At 42.5% G+C, this 27,189-nt stretch overlaps 1 protein-coding gene across 1 annotated transcript in view; it reads left to right on the forward strand.

The window, feature by feature from the left end:
• The window catches only part of RBFOX1 (RNA binding fox-1 homolog 1), a 1,051,909-nt gene that overhangs the window by 144,988 nt on the left and 879,732 nt on the right, over nt 1-27,189 (forward strand). Inside the window, exon 2 of the mRNA XM_055340886.1 lies at nt 9,807-9,854. The gene's annotated coding sequence lies outside the window, so the exon portion shown is untranslated. The remainder of the gene's footprint in view (nt 1-9,806; nt 9,855-27,189) is intronic.

A 27,189-nucleotide genomic window follows, 5' to 3' on the forward strand; every position in this document is an offset into this window, starting at 1 on the left:
TCAGAAACCTTGCATTCTGAGCTAGCCAACTGAGATTGATTCTACTCTCTTGGTTGAATGAATTTAATGTTGAGATCTCAGTTTATAGAGTGTTGTTGTTGTTTTGCCATTTGCATGAATTCAGGCAAAACGGCTTTGGAATAAATTCTCCGTCTTCATGTTCAGATTGAAACTTAATAGATTTTTGGAGCATCCTGTGCCTTGACACAGGGATCTTTGTTATACTGAACCTTCATAAACACGTACTAATGAAATGCTTTCTGAAATTATAACATTCCTGGTAAGTAATGAAAACTTTTTAATCGGGGATGCCTGGGTGGCTCAGCTGTTAAGTATCTGCCTTTGGCCCAGGGTGTGATCCTGGAGACCCAGAATCGAGTCCCACGTCGGGCTCCCTGCATGGAGCCTGCTTCTCCCTCTTCCTGTGTCTCTGCCTTTCTCTCTGTGTGTCTCTCATGAACAGATAAATAAAATCTTAAAAAAAAAGAAAGCTTTTTAATCGAAGCATACAGTCATTGGGGACATAAATTTTGAGGGAGCAGTTAGATTATGATATTTCAAGAAGTTTACAGACCCCCATGAAGGGGATGCTCTTTCTGGTCGACAGCTTCATGCATTTTAGTTTTTTGCAAAGTTATTTGCTTCCATCTGCTGGCCCTCTGTGGGATTGCAGGGGCTGAGCAAATTTGTGAATGGAGCGCTGTGAAGGGGATAAAACTTGTCAGTGCAAACGTTTTATGCTCTTCCTTACATATTCAAGTGACCCTATTTGAATCTTAAGTCTTTGTAGCTGAGTGAACATAAATGGAAGAATTCAGCAGGAAGGCACGCATGACTCCAAATTTCTACCGACTGTGGTTACGAGATAACACGGTTACTCAATTTTTTTTCAAAAAACTTTGGGCACAATCATTATCCTTAAATAATGCAATTGAATGTGGAATATCGGTCTAAATATTCATATCCAAACACAAAATGTGGTGTTGAGGAAAGCATAAGTTACAAAGCAGGTAGATGGATTTCAAATCCCTCTTATGTCATTTGTTATCAAAACCAGTGCCTCCCTGTACGCCTTGATCCTCGGTTTTCTCATCTGAAAAATGGAAGCACTGGGCCAAATGGTCCTATAACTTGTATTTATTTTCAAAGTTTGAATCTCTGTAAAGGTAGGAAAAAAAAACCAACATCAACTTTAGAACCCAAGTTGTAGTAAATGTTCTAAGTCCTAGGATCTAAACTCATATTGTTTAGCTTCTTTTAAATGATAAATAATTGTTATTTGCAGAACAGTAGGAAATTTAAGTGTCCAAAGTATAGAAAAATTGCTATTGAAAAGGAAACTGGGGCAGCCCCGGTGGCCCAGCGGTTTGGCACCACCTTCAGCCCAGGGCGTGATCCTGGAGGCCCTGGGATCAATTCCCACATCGGGCTCCCTGCATGGAGCCTGCTTTTCCCTCTGCCTGTGTCTCTGCCTCTCTCTGTCTCTGTCTCTCATGAATAAATAAATAAAATATTTAAAAAAAAAGGAAAGGAAATTTGTAAATAAAGGGAAAATGATGCTAACACCCCAAATATGCCTTTTTAGCATAAGGATCATTGGGGGATGATAACTTTAGGGAGGCTACAGATCCTATCTGAATCTCTGAAAACAGAGGAGTGCCCTTTTGTGAGAGAGTTATTTACAGTTTTAAGAGAAATCTCCAATTGTAAGGGTGTCTCCCTTCCTTTGCCTGGAAGAGGAGGATGACTCTAAATCTCCAGAAACTCTCAGCAATGGAAGAGGCAGTGGCTGAAATCTGCATGATAACCTTACCCTTGTTTACTGTGCTTTGCCTGATAATCTGCCAGAACTGGCCAACTGCCCACCCAGACTTCTTTCTTTGCTTTGAACTAAAGGTGGCTTTAGTTTAATTTTTTTTTTTTTTTCTGGGCATGTCCCACGTATACAGAGGTAGAAGTCATTACATTTCTGTTTGCATTTCTCTATTTAACCTATCTTTTAAATATGGCGGACATGAGTGAAGAAGCTAGAAAGGTGGAAGGAAACTCTTTTTTTTTTTCCCCTCCCTGCATATTGTTGATTTAGAATTTAAAACGCACTTTTAAATTCTTTTTGGAGTGTGGTATCAAAATGTACTTTTTCTTAATGCTATCAACTGCCTTGCCTTAGCGTTTATTTTCTGCTTGAAAAGGATGAGCAAACCACCTGGACTTCTAATCCCCGTAGAGGGGTAGTTGGTGGTAAACCCTGTTTGAGTTTGTCATATGAATCTTTGGCTATGTCTCCACTGATAAGGGAAGGTGTTAGGGTTTGGGAGCCTAGAAAGAATTCTTGAGACATCACTGGTGCAAAAGGGGGATGGGACACATGGGCCGAAAGAGCTGCACTGGGGTCATGAGGAGTGGCCCATCATATTTGTTCAAGTTGGGAGGGGGTTAGGGAGAGTATATGTCTCCAAGGAGTTTTGGAAACAAGGTTTCCAGGACCCTGAGGGGGCTAGCTGTTATTATCGAAAGGGCATTTATTACTGTCTAATAAAACCTTAGTCGTGAGACCCTTTAGATGTATATCAGTGGGTCTTATGCTTGGAGGATGATTGCTAACATTTATCTTTGGAAGGGGGTAGAGATAAGGGAAGTTTTCAAAGGAATTTTTTATATGTTAAAGTAGACTTACAGGATCCTGGGGTCAGGCTAAGATTGCCTTTTGCCCTTAGCCAAGTGTCGACATCCAGGTAGTTGAGTCCCTAGAGGAATGTCACCCTGCCTGTTTCAAGGACTTGTCAGTGGGCTATAAGTAGTAAGGAAATTTAATTTTGCTTTTGCCTTTGTTTCCTACATCATCCACCAGCTCTCCAGAGATGTTTCAAACTGCAGGTATTTCCTTTGAAATGCTCTCTGGGACTTGGTGAGTATCTGAGTCCAAGAAAACAATGCCAAGTCAAAGATGAATGACCTTACTTTACTCGCACATCCAATATAAGCACCCTGGTCTTTTCTGTATATTGCCCTTCCAGGGTTGATACCTGAAATCATTAACAGAGGTTCCAGGGGCCCTCTTCTGGAAACACAAGGGCCTGTGAACATAACAGCATGCAACTGCCATGGCATCTCTTGTATAAAGGGATTTTTCTTCTCCCCTAAGGCTTGGATTACATGGCATGGTCTCTGAATCATGCCTTTCTTTTCTCTGTGATGAATAGGCAGGCATCAAACATGAGAGAATCAAACCGGAAGCTCCTTGAGGCTCTTGATTAGTTTTCTGCAGCTTCTGTAAAAAAATAACTAAAAATTTGTGGCTTAATATAACAGAAATTCATTTTCTCACAGTTCTGGAGGGCACAATTCCGAAATCGGTATGTTAGCAGGGCTACCATCCTATCAGACTCCAGGAGTGAATCTTCCCCTTGCCTCCCCTAGCTTCTGGTGGCTTGAGGCACTCTTTGGCTGGTTGCCGTGTTGCTCCTGTCTTAACATGGCCATCTCTTCTCTATCTCTTAAAAGGACACTTGCCATTGGATTTAGGGGCCATACAGATAATCTAAGATGATCTTACTTCAAGATCCATAATTGCATTTTCAAAGACCATGTTTCCAAATAAGGTCACATTCACAGATTCCAGGGGTAGAAATATGGACATAATCTTTTGAGAGTTACTATTCCACCCACTGTAGACTCCTAGCTTCAAAATCCTCTGAGGCCTCCAAAACCTCACTGGCAGACATTTCTCCCCACCTGTTCACAGGGACCGTTAAGTTCTGGGCACTTCACAGTTGTGAATGGTGCTGATACATGATCCAGGATGATGGTTCTCTGCACTGTGGGCATAAATAACCCTGACCTACAAAATCATCAGAAACAACTAACACAAAATGCAGAAGAAAAAAACATTTCTCTCTTGGGAGAGAGAACAGCTTCTGAAAAGAACAGACACATGGGTGCTTTGATATCTAAAAGCCAGAAGACCTCAGAAGACTTGGAAGAGCAAACTTTAAAAATAGAACTTTTTTTAAGTTCTCAATACTCTACTCAGAACTGGGTCTGACAAAGACATTTGGAGGATGCCGTCAATGATAACCAGCATTTACCGATGACTTGCCCTGTGCTAAGACCTTTGCATGTAGTAGATATGCCTGGCAACAAATGAGGTGGCTATCATTATTATTTTACAGACAGAGAAACTAAGGCACCAGCCCACAACTAGTGTGGTATAGAGTCCAGTTATATGAAGGCAAGCGGTATGACTTCATAGGGTGTGCAGAACCCCACCTGCTGCTAGCGATTGAGCCGCTATTTGTGGTTCTCCAGCTACCGAAAGGAGAACGCCTGGCTTCTGTAGGGAAATTGATTGCCTGGTGATGAGTACATGGCTCCAGATTCGTACTTAACACTTACGTAGTTGAGCTGTTTTCCGAGCGAAGTCATTAAGTGGGACTGAAGTACTTACTCGACTCTTCTGATTCGGAAAAGGTCAGGTCGGAGCCCATCCGGAGACCCCAGCTCTACGTGGAGCGATCTGGAACAATAATTTGTTCCCGCCAAAGTGACCTTTCTCCAATTTGAGCCCAACATTGTTCAGAAGCTAGTGCAGTCCCCGGTGGGGCCTCCTGCGTGGATCTGCAGCTGATGACAAACCAACAATATCATCTAAATAAAAAATCTAGTGTGGGTTTAGTAAATTAATCCTGACAAGAATAAATTAAATAATCTTAGGGAAATGGCAAGCGCTCTGATTCTACCAGATGGCTTCTTTCTGTTGCTCGTGTGGGTCCTTGGTGGCAGATTAAAAACAAAAACCTGCCTTTGGCTTATTGATTTTGTTAGTTAGTTGATTAACACCTGCCACTTCTTTGTGGGTAAATCACAATTGGATATGGACTCTTCCCTACAAACTCAACGCATTTTCATTGGCGGAAAGAGAGGATACACACACTTCCCCTGGTCACAACGGCATAAAACAGACAAGGAACTGCTTTTTCTTGCCCTGTTTCTAGATGGCATCTCCTGGGTTTAAAAATAATTCATGATTTTTATCGCTCCCATACTGAGTTAATCTCTATGTGTCTTAGTAGGTGAATTCTAAGAGAGTTCTCAGTAAGAGTAAGGGTTCAAGGTCAGTCAGAGACCTCAGCCCTTAAATCAGGGCTGTAGTGAGAAAACTATGACCCTGAGTCCTAGGACTGGGCTTTGGAGGTCATTGGGAATCTTAGCGTGGCTGTCATAACAAAATACTATCAACTGAAAGATGTAAAACAACAGAAATTCATTTTCTTATGGTTCTGGAAGCTGGCAGTCTGCGATCAGGGTGCCAGCATGACCAGGTTCTGGGAAGTACTCTTCCTGGATTTCAGGCAGCACCTTCTCTCTGTGTTCCCACATGACCTTTCTCTGTGCATGGCTGCAGAGAGAGAGAGAACAAGCTCTTTGAGGTCGGTCTCTTCTTATAAGGATGTCAATCCCATCAGGTCAAGTTCCCTGATTTAGTCTCAGTTACTTCCTAAGAGGCTCCATTTCCAAACCCTCAGCTACACTGGGGGTTTAGGGCTTCGACCTCTGCATTTTGGGGAACACAATCATTTGGTGTATGGCTCGTTAAAGTGCCAACTCTGTTTCAGTATATGCGGGGTGAAGCCTGAGATGCCCCATTTGGGGCACAGACCCCATTCTGGACAGCCAGTTCCTCATATTACCCCTGTGTCACAGATGAGGCCATCAGGAGGTCGAAAGGCAAAGACACTTGCCTAAGCTGCACAGCCATGATGTGATGGCGCCACACTTGCGATGCAGGAACTGCTAACCATGACTGTGCCTTGAGTCCACAGTAGGACCCCTAGAGGGCTTGCTAACCCACAGATCTCTGAGTATTTCACCAGGTCTGGCCCAAGAAGATGCATTTGTAATAGGTTCTCAGGTGCTGCTGAGCTGGGATCACTCTTGTAGAACCACAACTGCTCCTCTTCTCAGATAAGTTACTTTAGATGTCCCTTCTTCCCTATAGAAAGGAAAATAATGAGACAGGTGACCTGAATTACCCAGACTGACCAACTACCTCGACTAAAATAAAATAAAATAAAATAAAATAAAATAAAATAAAATAACCTGAAAGGAATATAAGTGCCTGGTGTTAGGAGCCACTTCCAGTTGTATACTTATGCTTCGTTGATGTGTGACCCAGGATGGGTTACCTAATCATTAACCTCATTTTTTATGTGGTAAAAACTAAAAATGCCAACCTTGTTTGGTTGTAAGGAGCTTAAAGACAGGTGTGGAAAAACATCTACCATAGTTCCTGGTGCTAGGGAAGCACTGCTCATTGTTTTAGTCCCATTTTACTGATAATAAAACAATCTGTTACATAAACAAAACAAAAGAAAAAAACAGAATCTTTAACTTATGATGTTGTTTTCTTTTGTTCCACTTTTGATTCACACAGACCTATAATTTGTTGTGATTAATAATCACAATGGTGAGGGGATCCCTGGGTGGCTCGGTTTAGCGCCTGCCTTCGGTCCAGGGCGTGATCCTGGAGACCCAGGATCGAGTCCCACATCGGATTCCCTGTATGGAGCCTGCTTCTCCCTCTGCCTGTGTCTCTGTCTCTCTCTCTCTCATGAATAAATAAATGAAATCTTTTTTAAAAAAATAATCACAATGGTGATGGCTTTCTACTTAATCAACCCTCTCCTAAAGACACATCAGCAGAGTAAACCCAACTACTTCTTGGTGAGAGAATAAATGTTTCTATGGACTTAACTTACCCCAAACTGAGCCACTGTTATTTTCAGACCCCTCCACCATCCTGCCTCACCCATAGTCCTGACCCCCAACCCCAATCTCCATTGCTAGAATGATTAGGTCAAAAACCTTGGCATGACCTTTGGCTTCCATCTTTCCCTCGTATTCCACATCCAATACTTTAAGACATCTGTTGACTCCATTCAGATTCTGACCACTTCTTACCACCTCCCTCCCTGCCATCACCCTTCCCAGCCACCCTCATCTTATATCTGACCTCCTGCAGCCACCCCGAAACTGGTCTCCCCTTGTGCTCTTGGCTCTCACATGTCTATCCTGTTAAAACAGAAGTCAGATCATGTCTCTTTTCTCTTCAATACCTCTGAGTGAAGACAAGTGCTGGCCAGGACATGGAGAAATTGGAACTCTCATGCACCGCTGGTGGGAATGTAAAATGGCACAGCTGCTGTGCAAAACAGTATGATGGTTTCTAAAAAAAAAAAAAAATTAACATAGAATTAACCTGTGAGGGGTGCCTGGCTTAGTTGTTAAGTGTCTGCCTTTAGCTCAGGTCATGATCCTGGGGTCCTGGGATCAAGCCCTGTGATAAAGCCCTGCGTTGGGTCTTCCTGCTCAGCGAGGAGTCTGCTTCTTCCTCTACCTCTGCTTGTGTTCTCTGTTTCTCTCTCTCTCTCTGTCAAACAAATAAATAAAATTTTAAAAAAAATCTGCGATTCGGCAATTCCCCCTCTGGGTGTATATGCCAAAGAACTGAAAGCAAGGACTTGAACAGATATGTGTACACCTGTGTTCATCATTCACAGTAGCCAAAAGGTGGAAAAACCCAACGTGTATCCATGGATGAATGGATCAACACAATGTCCTATATACATACAATGGAATATTCTTCATCCTTAAAAAGTAATGAAACTCTGACGCATACTACTACATGGCTGAGCCTTGGATGAAGACGTGCTAAATGAAATAAGCCAGACACAAAAAAGCAGATACCATATGATCCCTCCTGTATGAGTGTTATACAATGAATTGTGCCCTTTTGCCAAATTCATATGTTGAGGCTTCAGCTCCCAATGTCACTGTTTTCAGATATAGGACCTTTATGGAGGTAATGGAGATGAGAAGGTCATAAGGGCCCTAGTTTGATAGGACTGGTGTCCTTATAAGAAGAGGAAAGGATGCCAGAGACGTCTCTCCGTGCACACAGAGAAGAGGCCACATGAGGGCACAGTGAGAAAGGTGGTCATCCGCAAGCCTGGAAGAGAGGTCTCACCAGCAACCCACTCTGACAGCACCTTAATTTTGGACTCCTGGCCTCTGGAATTGTAGAGAAATAGATTTGTTTGTTTAAGCCACCCAGTCTGTGGCATTTTGTTATGGCTGTCCTCGAGACTGGCACCGTGATGTACCTACAGTTGTCAAACTCGCAGACACAAAAAGGAGACTGGTGGGTGGCTGCCAGGGGCTGGGAAAGGGAGACATGGGGAGTTAGTGTTTACTGGGGGCAGCATTTCAGTTTGGGAGGGTGAAGAAGCCCTAGAGATGGAAGGAGGGGATGCTTGCATAACATTGTCCATGTGCCTCATGCCACCAAACCGTACAATTCAAAATGGATAAAACAGTAAATGCTGTGTGTATTTTGACATAAAACAAACAAAAACACTCAAAAAAAAAAAAAAAACACCTGAGTATTTTCTCACTGCTCTCAGGATAAAAGCTAATATCCCCCTCTGATCTCATCTCTGGTATTTTCCTAGTTTACTTCTCTCCTGCCACCGGGTCCTCTTCCTCCTTCCTTTAGCTTAACTGTCTCCGATACTTCTCACTTGTTCTTTCCTCACCCGACAGGTTCTGTCCCCAGACGGCGACATGGCTCATCCCCGAATTTCCTTCATGCTTTTGTCCAGTTGCCACTCCTCTTAAAATTTAAAATTTTATTCCCCCATGCTCACAATTTCCATTCCCTTCACCCTGCTTTATTTTTCTTTATAGTACGAATCCTCTCATAAAATTAAAAAATACCATCTACTGATGTTCCCTTTTCATTGTCTTGTCTCTTCTAGCAGAATGTAAGCCTCGCCAGGGCAGGACTTCCCATGTATTTTGTATGCTACTGAGTCTTCCTTTCCTAGAGCAAGGCTTGGCAATCCATAAGTGTGGAGCACATTAGTAAATGAATATTGCAGTTACTTGTGTGTGTGTCAGATATTTGTTGTCTAACTGGTGAATTCTTCAAGTGTAGAAACCATGTTTGTTTGTTTTTTCCTTTACATTCCAGAGCAACATGAAAAGATGCATGAAACGGCAGCCCTGCTTGTGCAGCAGTTTAGCGCCGCCTGCAGCCCAGGGTGTGATCCTGGAGACCCGGGATCGAGTCCCACATCAGGCTCCTTGCATGGAGCCTGCTTCTGTCTCTCCCTGTGTCTCTGCCTGTGTCTCTCTGTATTTCATGAATAAATAAATAAAATCTTAAAAAAAAAAAGATCCATGAAAAAGTAAAATATGCAATAAATATAGATGGACGGATGGAACCATGGATTAATGGATGGATGGATCATGCATAAATGGAGAAGGGCTGGGTGATGGATGGATGGCTGGATAAGTGGATGGACAGAACAATTAAAAAAATAGATGGTGATAGTTTTGTGATGAAAGCAGGTAGACTTGACTATCCTAAATCTGCAATGGGAGAGAGATATTAAGTCCAAGTGAGGGCTGAGGGCAGTTTCTGCTGATGTGAATGAAGGTATGGGGGGGGGGCATATGATTTTATGAGCCATCAGCTTCTCTTTGTTGTGGCCTCTGATCCATAGATTTGCCTTCACCCCACATCTACATGTAATAAAGCTTAGTTATGACATCCATATGTCTCTAATGCAAACACCAGGGCATATACTTCTTAAAAGGGCTATAAAGAGCAATGGCTCGAGAAACAACCGTTAGGAGCGTGAGTTTTTTTTATTATTTTAAAGGGCATTTCAACGACACTGCTGAATGTTCCCTGGCCATAAGTCTGACTCCTGTTCTTTCTCTTTCTTTTCTCTCCCTCTCAGGATATCAAAACAGACTGCAATACCTGTGTGGAAATAGAGGACAGAAAGGTAAGTCATGTTTTTCATCTTTCTGGCTTCAAAAGAAAACAAGAACTCTGTGATGTAAACCCAAGTGTTTAAGGCTGGACGATGGCTTGCAAAGGTGATTCGTGTACTGATATTAGACACTTCAAGACCATCATACTTTAAAACGTGCATCTGTGTTACCTCTGATGACTTCAGTGAAGAGCGCAGAACGTAATTAAGTACTTAAAAAATTGGTGCCTATTTTTACTTTAGTCATATGCTTCAGGAAGGTAGCTCATTTATCCTTAGCCCATTTCACATTGTTGTTGAACATCATTTTCTTTTTCCCCCTGCGTGGGCCCGGCCCCGGGGCGCCCCCCTACCGCGCCCCTCCCCCCGTGTGGGTGTTGTTGAAGATCATTAATGATTACTCTGTGATATCATATACATGGTAGATTATAAAATATTGGGCTTCCCAAGGTGCATCCCTGATTTTGTTCTACACACTTTGAGAGAGAGCCTGCCTCAGTTTCCATCATGACACATTTACGTGAGTGGCAACTTTCTATGGCATAAATCTATTTACGGGAGATGTTTTGGGGAGGGAGGCAGGGAGGGGAGATGGTTTTCTATATTTTCAGAGTCACGCCCCCCCCCCCCCCCCATTTATCTTCTTGTTACACTTCATGCGGATCCCCTCAGGAAAACAACCATTAGAGAATTGTTCTCCACGGTCTGTCCTTATTGACAGAGTTCACAGAAGTTTCCCTGGTAAAGCGCACCCAAGCAGATCAAATTTTACCTTTAACGCCTTGGATCCAAAGAGGTCAAATAAGTGAATTGAGGGTACATATCTCTCGGCTACTTTTGACATCATTCCGCAATTTTGAAAGATGTTTCTCTCTGCAACTGTACCATTATCGTCAAATGCAGTTATTATTTCAAGCAGAGGTTTTGAGGCCTGATTCTTGTGTGATAGCTTGGTCACCTGCTGATTAGCAAGATGGTCAAGGACTCCTCAAAACAAAATTTGCTTTTAAGTAAAAGGCAATTGTCATGCATTATTTTAAGGAGTGTTAACCTTGTGTTGGAAGGAATAACGATAAGGTAGCTAAGACTTGCTCCACGTGATCCTCCAGTCGGTGGCTCCAGTTCTGGGCTGCTCTCCTTGGCAGGCAAAGGCGTTTCATTTTTTTTATTCTTAAGATTTTATTTATTTATTTATTTATGAGAGACACAGAGAGAGGGAGAGGCAGAGACACAGACAGAGGGAGGAGCAGGCTCCAAGCAGGGAGCCTGACATGGGACTCGATTCTGGGACTCCAAGATCATGCCCTGGGCCGAAGGCAGGTGCTAAACCACTGAGCCACCCAGGGCTCCCCAGGCAAAGGCATTTCAATTCACATTTGCACCCGTCCTGTGTTTGCATGCTGGCATACTTGCAGGTGTATATTTTGTGGGCTAGACAAATGGAATTTAGGCTGGACGTGTGTCTACAGTCTTTTTTTCATCCGTTCCTACCATTTCTGCCAAGGGTGATCTGCCCTGACGGCTCTGCCCATGTCACAATGAACACAGGTCACCTGCCCTGCTTCCTAAGGTCAGGATGCTTCTACTTTCCTTGGACTTTTGTGGAATTTACAAGCATTGTTCTATCCAATATATATATATATTTAATACCTTCTTTGCCAGTAGTGTTTGAAAGATACCAGGAGACCTGACACTGTTAAAATAATACCAGTTCCATCACCGGCAAGATAAGTGAGCAAGCAGGGTCATCTCTAGGCAGCGAAAGCTGGTCACACGGCTCCATTCTGCAGACCCAAACTGCCACTGGTTCATACATCACAGCGATAAGCATCCCCTAAGCCTGTGGAAGCCTCGTGGTGCTTACTGGTGAGGAAAAGTCCTATGTGCTCCTTCTGTACACGGCTTCCCCTATTTGCAAAAAACAGTAACATGCATGGGTGTGCGCACACATGCACACAAACCCGTGCATTTCTGTGCTTCATCATAGCCTGTGGGGTTGAGTCAGGCACTTCAAATAAGGCCTCCTCTCTAAACACGTTCACCTGGCGTTTTCTAAACACGAGAGCTCATGACTGATGACACATGAATTAACCAAAGCTCTGTGGCTGCAGCTAATTGGGGAGGACTCCTAGGAATGCCACCGCGGTGATGCCGTTTTGAGGGTTTTATTCTCTAAGGACTTGTTCCTTCTGTGCAACAGGAGAACTCTCCTTCCTCTTGGAATTCTTTTCTGATTTATTTTTGTGTGATCCTTACGTTTGGGCTGTAGCTTCTGTGGGTCTCCTACTGTAGGGTTGGGAGTGGGGATGAGGTAGGTGCTGGGGGTAGAGCTCTGTACGTTGGGGTCTCATCTCCTAATGGGAAAGTCAACCCCAGTCATCCCAGAGGGGCATGTCCCCACCATCCCCATGAGAGTGCTGGCCCCACCCCTGTGTGCAGTGGTGTGGCACCAGAGCGTGCAGGGCGATGGTGGCCGTGGCTTCGGGGATGATCTACATCCCGTCTCTCGAATGCACTCTGGTACTTCTGTCACCCTGACGTATAATTATGAAATTTCACCATTGAAGTGATGACACTTGCTCCTGCGTATGTGTGTATGCCCCTCTCCACTTAATCCAAACGCTTCTGGCAAAATCAGTAATTTGATAAAGTGGAATTGAAGTGACGAGAGATGACAGAGGTGCCAAAATAATAAGTCAGCCTGCCTCTGAAGACGCAGCCCTTGGCCCGTGTGGGTCTTTACAAAATGCTGAGTGCTCTGAAGGCAAACCAACAGTGATTTCTTTGAAGCTGTTTCCTTTAGTTAAGAAAGCTTAACATGACATCTATGGGACTAGATGGATCCCCAGGTAAACTATTTTCCTTTATTTTTCTCATTTCCCTTTCACTTTTCCTTCCTTTTTTTTTTTTTTTTAAAGATTTTATTTATTTATTCATGGGAGACACAGAGGGAGAAAGAGAGGCAGAGACAGAGGCAGAGGGAGAAGCAGGCTCCATGCAGGGAGCCCGACGTGGGACTCGATCCCGGGTCTCCAGGATTATAACCTGGGCCAAAGGCAGCGCTAAATCGCTGAGCCACCTGGGCTGCCCTCACTTTTCCTTCCTTCCTGTCTGCCCCTCTTCTGTATATTCTATATGTATGCATATATTTGTGTGCTCACACTTGTGCCTTTGTATATGGTTGAGCGCCTTCTGGAGAGAAGAGGTTTAGAAAACAAGATCTCAAGTTTGCCGTAGTCTAATAGGGTCTCTCCCTGCCGTCCCTCCAATGTCATGCCTCATCCCATTCGGTTGGGGCGTTCACCTTGAGATGAATCACTTTTGCATTGACTGAATCCCAGACCGGATCCAATGATAGCAGATAAACGGTGACTGCCCAGAGCTGGAGAGAGCCCCCGGCCTAAGGAAGGACAAGAACATCCCTCTTCCGGTCTGCACAGTCTGGTTCCATGGAGAGTGCTGGCCGAAGGAGAGAATAGTTCTCTCTGATGTCTCTTTCTTTATTCTAAACGCCTAATCTCCGTCGGCGGACGTCGGCAAGGAGATCCTTGCCCAGTTGTGTATGGAGAAATTTGCGGCCTGTGTTGGGGTGCGCTTCTGTTGCACGTTTCCCTTTTGCTTCCAAGCCCACCCAATAGCGGAGCCCGCCCCTGTGAGTGGACCTGCATGTTGGATGTCTTTCTGGCCATTTCTTACAATTGTCTAGAAGCTGTCATGGGGAGATCTCAAGGGCTGGAGGCATTTTTCACCTCTAAGTGGGAAGCAGAGCTCAGATCGGTTCCTCCCACAGGTGAATGTCGTGGAGCTGATGCAGATTTAGCAGCGGTGATGCAAAGGAGTCCAGGACCCGGAGCCGGCTGTGCGGCCTTGCAAAACCGCAGGCATTTGACATTTACAGTACCCGTGTTGCTGGTGGAGAGCTGAGGCATTTAAATTCATTTTTATTTGTGGTGTAAAATCCATCTGAATTCCAGTAGTATTATGAAGACTGCAATTCAGGTGATCGCAGAAGAGGCGGATGGACCAGCCGGGGGGAGCATCTGTCAGGAGGAGATGAGAGCCCATTTGTCAAAGGCTATAAACATCTTCTCACTTATCGCCTAGCCTGGTCCAGCTAACCAGTTTCAGATCTGTTATGAAATTGTGTGGAAAGAGTTTGAGTGAGTTTCAAAGTTAGGGCGCCCTTCAGGTTGGACTGGATCCAGTCGGAGCTGCGCTAGGGGTCTGCGCTGGGTGCTGGGTGCCGAGGGTAACTCTGAGCATTTACACTTTTCCCTTTTGGAGAGTTACTCAGGCTCGGGACGCTTAAGTGCCTCCTGTACTTCCAACGTCCTGTATGGGAGGTACCAACCGTATCCGAGTTACACAGATAGAAAAATGAAAGAGGCTAAGTGACTTAACTTCTAAAGTGCCCGCGATCACGTGGCATCATAGGCCAGGATTGGAACTCAGAGGTTCTTAATGCACAGGCCAGGCTCTTAGCTCTGATGCTGGACTGCCTCACACACACCAGCCATGAGAATTAAATCTGTAGGAGACTTGCCCGTCCCTACAGATGAATTTGTGCTCGGGGCTGGTGTCTTCATCCATTGCCAACAAAATAATCTGTTTTTCAATTTGGGGCAACCTTTCACAGGGGCCCTCCTGTGTTAGTTCTAGTAGAGTCTCACTGTAGAGACAGCACGGCCTTGTCAGCTCTGACCCTCAGATGAGCCGCTGGCACCTGGCAGTGGGTAGGCCAGGACTCTCGGTCTTGAGGACGGGAGAAAGCAGCACCAGAAATGCAGTGCTGGCTTGTTTCCAATAGACCCGGTTCAGTTCTAGGTTTTGTATTTCCACCAGGGTATATGCAAGGATTAGAAATTCCGTGCTCACAACACAGGGGTGAACATAATATAGTAGTGAAGATCATGGGGTTTGGGGCCCAGAAGTCCCGGTTTTTAGTCCCACTTCTCCTATTTAGCAGTTCTGTGACCTTGAGAAGCTCTCTTACCTAGTATCAGTCTCCATCTGCTTGTCTGTGAGTTGGGGATCATAAAATTCACTTGAAGAGTTGATTTGAGGAGTTGGCAATACTGTAAGGCAGTGTATATATGTAATGCCTGGCACAAAATAAGAACACAGTCAACTGCGTGTACTTTTATTTCTGTTTTACCTAATGTCCATACCTGCAGGCATCACATGTCATTTATAATTAAATATCTTTAAAAAAAAAAAAAGGGAGGGGCAGCCCGGGTGGCTCAGCTGTTTAGCACCGCCTTCAGCCTAGGACCTGATCCTGAAGACCCTGGATCGAGTCCCACGTTGGGCTCCCTGCATGGAGCCTGCTTCTCCCTCTTCCTGTGTCTCTGCCTCTCTCTTTCTCTGTGTCTCTCATAAATAAATAAATAAAATATTTAAAAAATAATAAAAATAAAATAAAGAATAAAAAAAAAGGGAAGTCCCCCAGAAAGTGTTTTGGAGGCTCACAGAAACATAACCAGGGGACCTAGAAGGCTTGAGAAATATTTTACAGAAGAAGAGATACTTGGCCTAAATCAAGAAATGAACTCCCCTGTCTGCTGGGTCCAGGCAGGAATCCTATGTTAATGAAGAGAGATTATGGGGTAACATGAAGCCATGGAGACAGCAGTGAATTCAGAGACCATGGCACAATACCTGCTGCCATGAGGAATATATGTCCAGTGTTGCCAATTTCTTTCTTTCTTTCTTTCTTTCTTTCTTTCTTTCTTTCTTTCTTTCTTCTTTCTTCTTTCCTTCTTTCGATTTTTAATTTATTTATTCATGAGAGACAGAGAAGCAGAGACACAGGCAGAGGGAGAAGCAGGCTCCCCACAGGGAACCTGATGCAGGACTCGATCCCAGGACTCCAGGATCACACCTGGAGCCAAAGGCAGATGCTCAACCACTGAGCCACCCAGGTGCCCCTGTATTGCCATTTTTTAAGCCAATCTGGAAATACTGGATTTTAATGGAAAAGTACTGATTTTTAAAACACAGTGCAAGTCGAGTAAAACACATGCAGAAAAGATCCAAGAGACTTGAAGCCTTGGGACTTGCAAACTCAGTCTCAGTGGTTTAGGAAGGACTCTTATGTGAGGGTTTTCAGGGGTGGTGCTGATTGAAGCCCTCCTGGCAGAGGGAACCGCACAGGCAAAGACAGAGTGTGAACGCATGTGGTGCGTTTCGGGTCGGCCCGGGCCCGGTGTGCATGTCTGAGAGTGGCCACAGGGGAAACTGGGGTGGTGACTGACTAGCAGCTTACGGGGGGTATTGTTACCCTTGCCGATGGATCGGGGGTTGTGTCAATGTCCTCTCCCAGTGGAAGGAGAGAGTAGGGGAGGGCAGGTCCTTGCTGGAGGAGGCCAGAGATGTACATACTTGAAACGTTGTGTGACTTACTCTCCAAAAAGGAAGTCCTGGAGCAAGAGGAAGAGGCGGACAGAGTCCAGGGATGGTGCCAGAGGCTGGCCATGACTCGGTGCAGGGAGGGAGTGAAGGGGAAGGCTTTGCTGGGAACAAGGTGAAGTCAGCCAGGACTCAGAAATAATGATGCTCAGTTCTCAGCCAATTGTCCTGTTTTAACGATGTGTGGTGGAGGAGGACGGTGTTTTCCTATGGGCCATACTGCCAAGTGTGGGCCTCAGATTTCATATGATAAATGAGGTACCTTCAGGTGACTCGTGGAAATGGCATCAAATCACTTAGTGAAGAAGGGTTGAGGTTATTGTCTTGTCAGTGATTTTTTCAGACCTGGGGATTGCATAAAGGAGACTTAATTTGGTGGGTGTTTTGTTTCGTTTTGTTTTTTAATAAAACCCAAGGTCTCCAATATTTTCTAAGCTACCCTTCTAACCAAGAGACCCAGAGCACTTGACAGGCAATTCTGACATCTAGCTCTAATTTAGTAACATTGCTTTACTTTTGAATTAAGCTCGCATTCTGTAGCTGACAAAGAATACTGCTCTTTCCATTTGCTTCAACATACAAGTTTCTTTTAAAAAATTATACTTAGGATTATCCTTTATCATTTTAACATGTTCATTAAGAACAAAACAGCTGAGTTGATTTAATAAAAATCAGATGGGTGTCAAAAAAGTGTATATGTGGATTACAGATAACTGTAGTTTGAAAATCTGTTTTTAGATGGTGGGTTTGCAGTCAGGAGAGAGACTTGGATTTGCATTTGGGAAGTTTCAAACCCTGCTTGTCTGTAAGGAGGACTAGCTGGGCACGAGGAGGCACCCAGGAGTCCAGGCTGGAGTGCAGACAAGAGGACATGAGTCTGACTAGAGCCATACAGGAAATGGAGAGGAAGATCTTCATTTGGAGAGAGGTCATGAGAGCTATCCATGTGGTTTGGTGACCCTGATTCATGGACAGTTCCATTCAGGGACATGTCAGAGGCTGCTCAATTTAAATATCTGTGTATAGCTGGCTGCCATGAGGAGTAGAGTTGATCAACATGGACAATAAATTAATCTCCTGGATTTCAGAGGCTTAGATGCCAGTGAGGTTGAAAATGAGCACAAAGCAGTCACCAGGGTTGGTTTTCTATTAGTCCTGCTGTCTTCCTGTGGGGTTGGGAGTGGATTAGTCCTCTGGGCTCTGACAGGCAGAACAAAGACAGAGGGGAAAGCATGCTCCTTGCTCAGAGGGTCTCTCCCTGGAATGGGAAGCATTCATGGACGAGTTTCTCATTAAAGACTGAAATGAGATACTCAAGGCAGACAAGGGCAAAGACTGCAGGGAACACCATTTGGTGAGACTCGGGATTTGTCTAGGGACTGGATTTCTTTTCTGCTCCAAATGTCCTTTGTTTAAAGCTGATTATGTTTATGCATTAAGTGGGTAGATGCTCCAAGATCCCCCAAAGCTGTGGAAATAAAAATTAAAGTATCCCTGAGGAATGATATTTGAGTCACAATTGAAGTCAGGGAGAGGAGTAGAGGCTCCTGGGTGGCACACAGAGATGGAAGTCTGGAGGAAGAAGAGGGGCATGACTCAGGAACTGAACAGAGGTATGTGTCTTGAGATGAAGCTGGGAAGAGGGCAAAGGCCAAGCTACCTAGAGCCTTGAAAGCATGAGAGTGCTTTGTCCAGTGTCATAGAATGAAATCTACTTTATGTGGAATGTGATCTGATGGTGTGAAATAATCAGGTGCATAAAGACAGCCTCACTGCCTAGGGTGTCTGCTTACCACAGCTTAATCTTGATCCCTAAGACCTCTAGCAGGTCACCTCTGGTCCTACTATCTCTGGCCAAAGAATAGGGCAGGGTCATCTAACACCAGCAAAGCTTTTGTCGAGGTTGCTTACCTTTTCTATGGGTGTTGCCTTCTCCATCTCATGTAGATTTCTCAAGACCACAAATCTTAAAAAAAAAAAAAAAAAAAAGACCATGAATCTTCTTCAGATTATTAACCATCATTCCTATGAGGCAAGGTTGCCATTCCACATAAGTTCATAGCAACTACTCAGTCTGTGCTTTGGCTGTGTTTGGGGCAGCAGAATATTCTTGGTGCCACCGTACCTGGCCAAAGAATGGTGTCATCTAGCATCAGTAAAGCAACCCACATTTATAGATTTGCCTCTGCTCTATTAAGATATTCATGAGACTTTGGGTCAAAGAGACCCCATCTTATCCTTCTCTGTGCTGGAAAATGGGGCACTCTGACAGCCAGATTCAACATCGTTTCTGCTTAGACATGGGGACTAGCCCAAAGTAGAGATGATAAATCCCAGGGTCTGGAATTATGTGTGCAGAACCTCAGATAGGGGATGGAAGTCAACTCTGGAGAAGACTCCTCCTCCCTCAGAATTGGTTGCTGCCAAGAAATCTTTGGCATTTTGTTCACTTCTACATAATTTATTTCAAAAGATAATGTAATACGGTGGAGAAGAGTTTGGGAATCAGGTCTAGGTTTGAATCCTGTTTCTGCCCTTAGTTACTAGTTGCAATGTCTTGGGAAAGCCACATTAGCTTTCTGATCCACGGTCATACCATTTGTAAAATGGGGATAGATAATGCATGCCATGGATTGTTCTTGTGGGCTGTATTAGGACATCTTCACCTGCATAATAGAAAACCAATTTGGACTGGCTTAAAGGTTTAAAAAAAAAAAAACAGCTGTTAAAATAATGGCAAAATTGGGCTGTCTTCTGGTAGAGCTGGATCCTAGTATTTAAATTCAAATGAGGTGGTAAAGATAGGGACCACTAGCTACAGGCTTAAATTCTACCTGCAGAAAGAGAACTTTTTTTTCCAAAGGTTCCAATACAAATGTTGGGGGTGATACTTATTGGCTTAATTGGATCACCTAGTTATGGAAAGCAGTACTCAGCCTGTGTGTCTGCCTTCATCCACAACCAGAAGTGGGTTGAGCCCCAACTGAACAACTTAAATGGAGTACAGTGGAGCCCCTAAAGGAAACCTTGACTGTTTTTTAGAAGATAAAATGGAGAATAGTAGTTGACCTAGCATGCACTGAGCACTTACTCTATACTAGACAGTGTTTTTGGCACTTTATGTGCCTTTTTTTAAGTAGACTCAACACCCAGTGTGGAGTTCAATGCAGGGCTTGAACTCACAACACTGAGATCAAGAATTGGGCACTTAACCAACTGAGCCACCCAGGTGCCCTTATGTGCATTCCATCATTGAATTTTTATAAAGATCCTTTAAGACATGTATAATATTTATCTCCATTTTTCAGATTAGAAAACTGAGGGAAGGAGGACTTAACTAATAAGCCTGAGATCACCCAGGTAGTAAGTGTAGGATGGATCCCCACCCAGGTGGCCTGCCTTTGATTCTTAACCACTGACTATGCTACTGCTGCCAAGGATACCACACAAGAGAAAACAATACATGGTCCTTGACTGCTCAGCATGCACAGTGCCTGGCACACACGTAAATGGTCGCTCCGTTTTTGAAAATTATTGTAATAAAGCCCTCAAAAGATTAGAAATAACTTGGGCCAGTGCTAAATGACATTCTGCAATGCATCTCTGTATTTAATTTCCTCTTAATCACTCCTCCATAGGTATTATCTTGAGGTCCTCAATGGGTCTGCTCTTCGGAATGATCAAAATGTTCATGGTTCCAGTCAGTGCTTCACTTCTCTGCATGACTGAGAGTTATTTTTGTAGACAAGAGCTTCTTACTCCAGGATGGGTCTCTGTGCCTGCCTTTTATTATTTTATCTGTAGGTTAGCGGATGCTTTCTCTTTTACTGAACTTTGAAAATGAGATGTTAGTGGTACTTTCCTCTCTCATTTATTTTAGGGGAATTTGAAGGTGGTGGTGGCTGGGGGTTGGGGGGCGGCACATAAAAACTGGAAGAGCTTCTGAAATGGATGTGGTGTGGAGTTAAATTAGCCTCTCATGGGCCAGAAACCCAAATGACAGATGATGAGGGGTGCTGGGCACACTCAGCAGTATGATGGGAAAAGATGTAACACATAGAGTGCAGTGAAAAAGCTATTGAGGTAGATCAGGGCATTTGTCTGATACAGCCTCCCATCAGCCTTGAAGTTGGCTTTGGGAAGCTAGTTTAAAGAATCACGGGTATAACAGACTGGTTAAGAGCTCTAGCTCAGGATTCTCAAAGGCCCGGGTTTGAACCCCAGTTGGCCACTTCCTGGTTACTTAACCTCTCAGATGCTCATGTTCTCATGTAAAATGGATAGAATAAGAGTAGATACTTTCTGGGGCTACTGTAGGACTCTTTGAGCTAATTTACTTAGGGTACGTAGCTTGCTGCCATGCAGAGGATATGCCTCCAATACATGCAAGCTGCTTTATTACATTCTTACGTTTGCTTTTCTCCCCTTCTTCTTTCACTCTGGAGTCTGTTTCTCAGATCTCTGGTGGGATCAGAGAAGTTAAGTAAAACTGGTCTAGGACTACTTAAGTACATAGCAACATAAATAACAAAGCTGAAACTAGATACTAGGTCCCCAGTTATAAACCTAGAGTTTTGTAATCCTGTAGGTACCCATCAATCTGATTGAAGGTGCACAGAGAGGGCTGAAAAGCATGCCTAAATGTGTAGGGCAGTGATTGGAAACAGATTGAATCTCTGGTGCCAACTCTGATTGATTGATAGTCTGTGCAGAATGCTGTGTTGACAGGATGTCTGAGCTCTGGGTTCTACAGAAGGAGTGCATGATTGATTAGTGATGTCTGACAAGGGTGAAGGAGGGGGAATTACAGCGTGTGTGCCAGAAATAGGTGGTTCCTGGCCGGCAATCTGGCAACTGATGAGTGACACAAACCCCAAAAGCTTTGTATTTAAGCCCAAAGATGAAGAGAAGATAGACACGTCATGCTTCTGTTGCATTCTCTGTTTGGTCTTTACTTTTGAGCACACCTGTGTCTCCTGTTATGTTACAGATTTGCAACCCATCAAGGCCCTGGTATTTTTATAGAGGATGCATGGCTTAAACACAATTGAACACATAAAAGCCTTATACCAGACACACGCATATAGCCTCACTCTCCTAGGCCCTTGGGAAACCTACGCTATTTGATTTCTTTTCGTGATAACTTACCTGACTTTAGCCTCAGATAGGGTTATGTTTTTGATACCTCAATTTTAAAAGTGTGATTTATCTATAAGATATTTGTCATCTCCTAAAAAAAAAAAAGATGTCTGTCATCTCTTTGCTTTATGAATTAATTGGGGCTGAGTTGCTTACATTTTAATACCATTAATTATAGCTGTTACTTTCATTTGTCATTTATTTTACTTAAAAGAAGCAAGTCTATTTTTGTGTAATTTTTAGTGATACTTCTTTAAATTCTGAATTAAAATGCATTTAGGAAACACCTAATTAAGTGGAGAGCTGGTTGTCTAGAATAGTTATGTCATTTCTCAAAAAAAAAAAAGGCCATCAACTTCTTTTGTGATGAGTGGAGTGAGAGTTAATTAATTTTTTTTTTCCTCTTCAGTTGGTGTGTTTTATTATCCCACTTCTTGATATGTGATTGGGTGACTTTATGATGCTTTAGATAGAAAGCATGTCCTGTCCAAATGTGATTTATGTTGTCTCAGAACTTTTGCACAGTTCAGCTGAAATTTTCTTCATGTTGATGAAGGTCAGAAAACCCAGGGATTATACCATCCATCTTAGCAGCTAGAGTGCTGAAATAATTTTTGATGGAGCCTAATGCCGTAGCAACAGAATCCAAAGGTGGGGTGGGAAAAACATGCACACATGTGCAAATTCACATATGCACAAGCACACACATGCATACGCCTATGCGTGCATTACATTGAGTTTTTATCATTTTAGTTGGGCTTTTAAAATTTGGCCTTTTATAGGTTAAAATTTATTCTTGAATACAGTCATCAAAAATGCAGTATCTTTTACTGTGGCCATTGCAGACTAAAAGCTCTCAGAGTCTACAGGTCAACCAGAGGTTTTTCATATTTTCTTTTTATCCAGGTTTTCTGGGTGGATTGGAGGACAAGTCCTTTAGAACAGAAAAATATTCCAAGCTTAAAGCATCCCAGCTTCTTGTTAAGGGGCATATGGAGGGAAGCAAATCCTGGTCAAAAGGCAGGCTAGCAGGATGACTCAGCCAGGAGGCTGATAGCTTTTCCCAGATACCTGATCTGATTAAAAAAAAAAAAAAAAAAACTGGTTCCCATGGTATACAGAGAATCAAGTCAAAGGAGTAATAGAACTTTAATTGTGTCTCTTGCATCCCCTCAAAATAGTACCCTACGTTGCAATAAGGATAAAAATATATATATAGTTTTTAATTTGATCTATTCAGATTGAGTTTTTCTGTTGATCCAATTCATCAATCTGTGAATTGACAAATATTAATTTTGCCCTGATGATAGGAGTGTCTTCATGGGGAAATCATAAAAGCCTGAGTGTAATCACTAAGGAGCTAACAGAAAATTCACACAAAAGGAAATCATACATAGACTCAAACTCACGGTGAACACCTGTCTTTGATAGCTGTATGAAAATGCAAATTAAAGCCAGTGTGAGATAGTAATTTCTACCTACTAAATAACACCATATTAACAGGAAAGTAGGAATATTATCTTTTCCCATACTAGAAAAATTGCCATGAAACTGGCTCCTGCATTCTTTACTATTTGTACTGCAATTTGGTGGAACTCATTTAAAAACCAGAGCACCCATACTTATGATCAACCATGCAGATAATTATTCCTTTGAGTCGGTCTTATTCCTATGAATTATTACAATTGCCCAATCTTAAGGGAGTGGCTTATTATGTTGAATATAGACCATGATGGAGTATAATGCAGCTGTTAAAAGTGATTAATATACTTGTGTCAGAGGTCCACTCAATAACTGATATAATGTTGAGCAAAAACACCTCCCTTAAGATAACATGTGCTTCTGCTACAATTAAGTATAAAATTGACATGGGGAAAGAGAAATATTTATGCTTCTCAATGTTCAAGCATAGTTTCATTAATTTATGATTTGAGAATTAGAAAATAAGTAATTGTGATCATTCATGTTATGTGTCTACTTGCTTGGTCATGGGATGCCCAGATTAACTTTGATTTTTGGACGTGTCTGTGAGGGCGTTTTCCAGATGAGATTAGCATTGGAATCAGTAGATTTAGTAAATTAGGTAACCCTCAAGCTGGGTTAGCCTCATCCTCTATTCAGGGCCTGAATAAGACAAAAGGCAGAGAAAGGAAGAATTTGGCACGGTGCCCCACCTTTCTCCCCACTGATTGAGCTGGGAAGCTTCATCTCATCTTTTCTGGCCCTCAGGCTGGGATTTATACCATTGGCTCCCCTGTTTCTCAAAACTTCAGACTCAGTTAGCCACCAGCTTTCTTGGATCTCCAGCTTGCAGTGGCATATCATGGATTTTTTCAGCCATAATCACATGAACCAATTCCTCATATTAAATCAATGGATCTCTCTCTCTCTCTCTCTCTCTCTCTCTCTTTCTTTCTCTTTCTCCCTCTCTTTCTCTCTCTTCCACTCTCTCCTATATTTATCTTTATCTATATTATCTATATCTCTATCTAATTTTCAATTGGTTCTGCTTCTCTGGAGAACTCTGACTACAGTTATACTAGAAGGAATGGAGTTCCTCCATTAGAAGATGTGCAGGACTCAGTTTAGGGCTGAGTTAGACATGTTACTTAACCTTTCTGCATCTCAGATTTCTCTTCTGCAAGGAGATAACAATGATACCACCTATCTCTTAAGGTTATTGTGAACCTTATCCATAAAATACCTCAACTGCCAGTCCAGTTCCTGCCACATAGTAATTACTGAATGCATGGCTGTTAACAGTAATAATATCACTAAGAGCCTTAACAAGAGAAATTATGATAAATAATTTTTATTCCTGTTGAGAATTAGAATGAGGTGGAAAGAATCTCTAAACAGGATACCATAGTCTATAAGAAGTGTATCAAGTGAAATGTTACCAAGGGGCCAGACATATGAACAACTGTCCCACTGCTGAGATGGTCCTTGAAAGAAGCCTTTCATTTCATTTCATTTCATTCATTTCATTTCATTTCATTTCATTTCATTTCATTTCATTTCATTATTTCATTTCATTTCATTTTCAAAAAGCAGGAATAGAGTTCACAGGATTGTTATCCAATACCTCACTGAATCTATTGGGCAAACATGCTAGTTTAAGCAGGTAAAATTTCCTAGGTGGACTTGCTTCATGTTTGCTGAAATGGAATGCTTCAGGATTTGTGGCAAGTTAGAAAACAACGGATGGGACGATCACAAAGACAGAAGCCCACCACATCTTGAGACCAAGCATTTTTAGCTGTCGCCTCAGACCCATTTGGTAGAAGTTTCTCTACCAAGTAGGGGCCTCCAGGCCCTTTGTTAGTCATGAAGCTAAACCAACTACTGATGCTCTTGAAGCATAACTGTCTATTTAAATCAGATCTATTTCAGGCCTTAATTTGGTGGAGTGAATTTGTATTTTATCAGAAGTCCATTATTGGCAGAATTATCAAGGAAATGACTTCCACCTTGCTCATGGATGTCATTCCAGGGCCACTCTTCCAAATAAATTGGAGCCATTTGTTTATCAGCCTATCCCAATAATTTTAAGATTCCATAAAGCTACTGTGTATCATTGAACATTTGTACTATCTTCTTATATTCCAAGTTGTCTTTAAGGCTGCTGAGATTAGTAAGAAGAAATGATGCTGTCAAGTATCCATATCAAACAGGTGATTTTTTTTAATTTTTTTTTCAAACAGGTGATTTTTAATGGCTTGGTCATTTGTTTCCTTATGTAATCCTTTAGAAGTCTGACATTATTTGGAATCAGTGAAGCTAACAGTTATTAAACACACTTGAGATTGAACACTGTAGGCATGACTCATCTCATTATATCGGGATTGGAGACTAAGCATTAGATAGAAGTTGTTAGTCATTTTTTAATTTAATTTCTATATATGAGTCATTGGAAATACTAGACTCATTGAAACAGTTTCTCATAATTTATTGACTCAAAGTACACCTAGATCCAGGTTCTCAAATGATTTCTTAGGAAATCTTCTCCATCTCTTAACTTTATTTTACTACTTTCCTTGGGTTTGGCTTATCCCATGAAGTAGTGAGGGCACTAGCAGCTATAGAATTACCACTTGAGTAATTACTTACCTCCTCACTGAGATAAAGCCAGTCCAATACCAAGAAAATGGCATCACAATGGGGAAAGTATAATCTCTTCCCACCCCAAGGAAAAACTATAGTGCTTCTTATAGAGTGGAATGGATATTAGGTAAGATGAACAACTGCCTAGACAGCACAACTTCAGGATGATCACTAGTCTCTAAAGTTCCCTGGAAATAAATAAATAAATAAATAAATAAATAAATAAATAAATATAAATTTCCCAGGTTGAGTGCTTTCTGGTCTCCACTCTCTTACCTAATCTCCTCACCTTTGCTCCGTCTCTTTTGCATCCACTTGCTGACCCTCAAAGGTCATCTGCAACTCTGCACAAAGCACAGAGTATTCATCAATCAGAAATGTATTCAGCACAATGAAGTGTGAAATGCAGGCCTGACCTGCTGGGCTGGACTCTAAGCTTTAAGACAGACAGAGGTGCTGTGTGCTGCTTACTCAGTAGAGTGCCTGTGGTAGAGAAGAGACTTTATGTGAATACAAGAATAGAAGTTTATGGTCAGTTTGAAGAGATGAGATATCTGTATTCACATAAAAAGCCAACATATAACTCTGGACAGAGAATGATAATAGCCAAGTCAGTGATGGAGGGGAAACTAGTTTTGAACATTTGTAGGAGACAATAAACACTTGCTGGAGGAAGTGCCATATCAGGTGGACCCTGCAATACTAGCCAAGCTGGAAAGCAACTGCATAAATGGAGAACAAAAGAAAGGGGATCTAGAAAAGGAGAAACAGTATAGGCAGAATTCTTTCCTTTAGAGACATATTTAAGAAATAGCACTTTGGTATTATTATTATAGGAAAGATGTCAGAAAAATTCAGCTATCTGAATTTGCTGTAATAGAAATGCAGCTTAGATTGGCCTTAGCTAAAAATGCAAGTGATTAATCCCTCTAATGGGTTGAATAACGATCTCCACACAGATATGTTAGAAGTTCCAACCCCACTGTACCTGTAAATGTGACTGTATTTGGAAATATTATCTTTGGAGATGTAATCAAGTTGAAATAAGATCATATTGGATTGCAGATCAATATCCTAATTCCATGACTCGTGTTTTTATAGGAGAAAGGAGAGGGAGGTTTAGGTATAGATACATACACTGAGGGTAGAGGCAGTGTGATGATGGAGGGAGCGATGAGCAGATGCACCTACAAGCCAAGGAATTACAAGGATTGCTGGCAACCACCGGAAGCAAGAAGGATTCTTCTCTAAAGACTTCAAAGGAAACATGGGGCTATGGATACCTTATTTTAGACTTCTAGTCTCCATAACTAAGAGATAATATATTTCTGTTTTTTAAGCCACCCAGGTTACAGTAATTTGTTAAGGCAGCCTTGGAAAATTAATACATTTCCACATCTGCAAATCCAGGAGTATCTGACTTCAGGGATGGCTAGATCCAGGTGCTCATAACATGTCATCAGGAATATACCTGTCTGTATATCTGGGCTCTGTTTATCTTGGATTTGACTTAATTTCAGACGGGCTTTTACCAAGTGGAGCAAAATATCTTCAGCAGATTAATTACAGATTTACCTATGACCAATTTCATGAAAAAGTCCTAGGTTGGGTTAGGGTTAATTCCTGTGTCCATTGCTGAACCAATTCTTGCTCACACAGGCATGGAATGCTGTCTTTGGCTAGGTCCGAGTCCCAG

The sequence above is a fragment of the Nyctereutes procyonoides genome, unplaced genomic scaffold, assembly GCF_905146905.1.
Source record: "Nyctereutes procyonoides isolate TBG_1078 unplaced genomic scaffold, NYPRO_anot_genome, whole genome shotgun sequence".
NCBI lineage: Eukaryota > Metazoa > Chordata > Mammalia > Carnivora > Canidae > Nyctereutes > Nyctereutes procyonoides.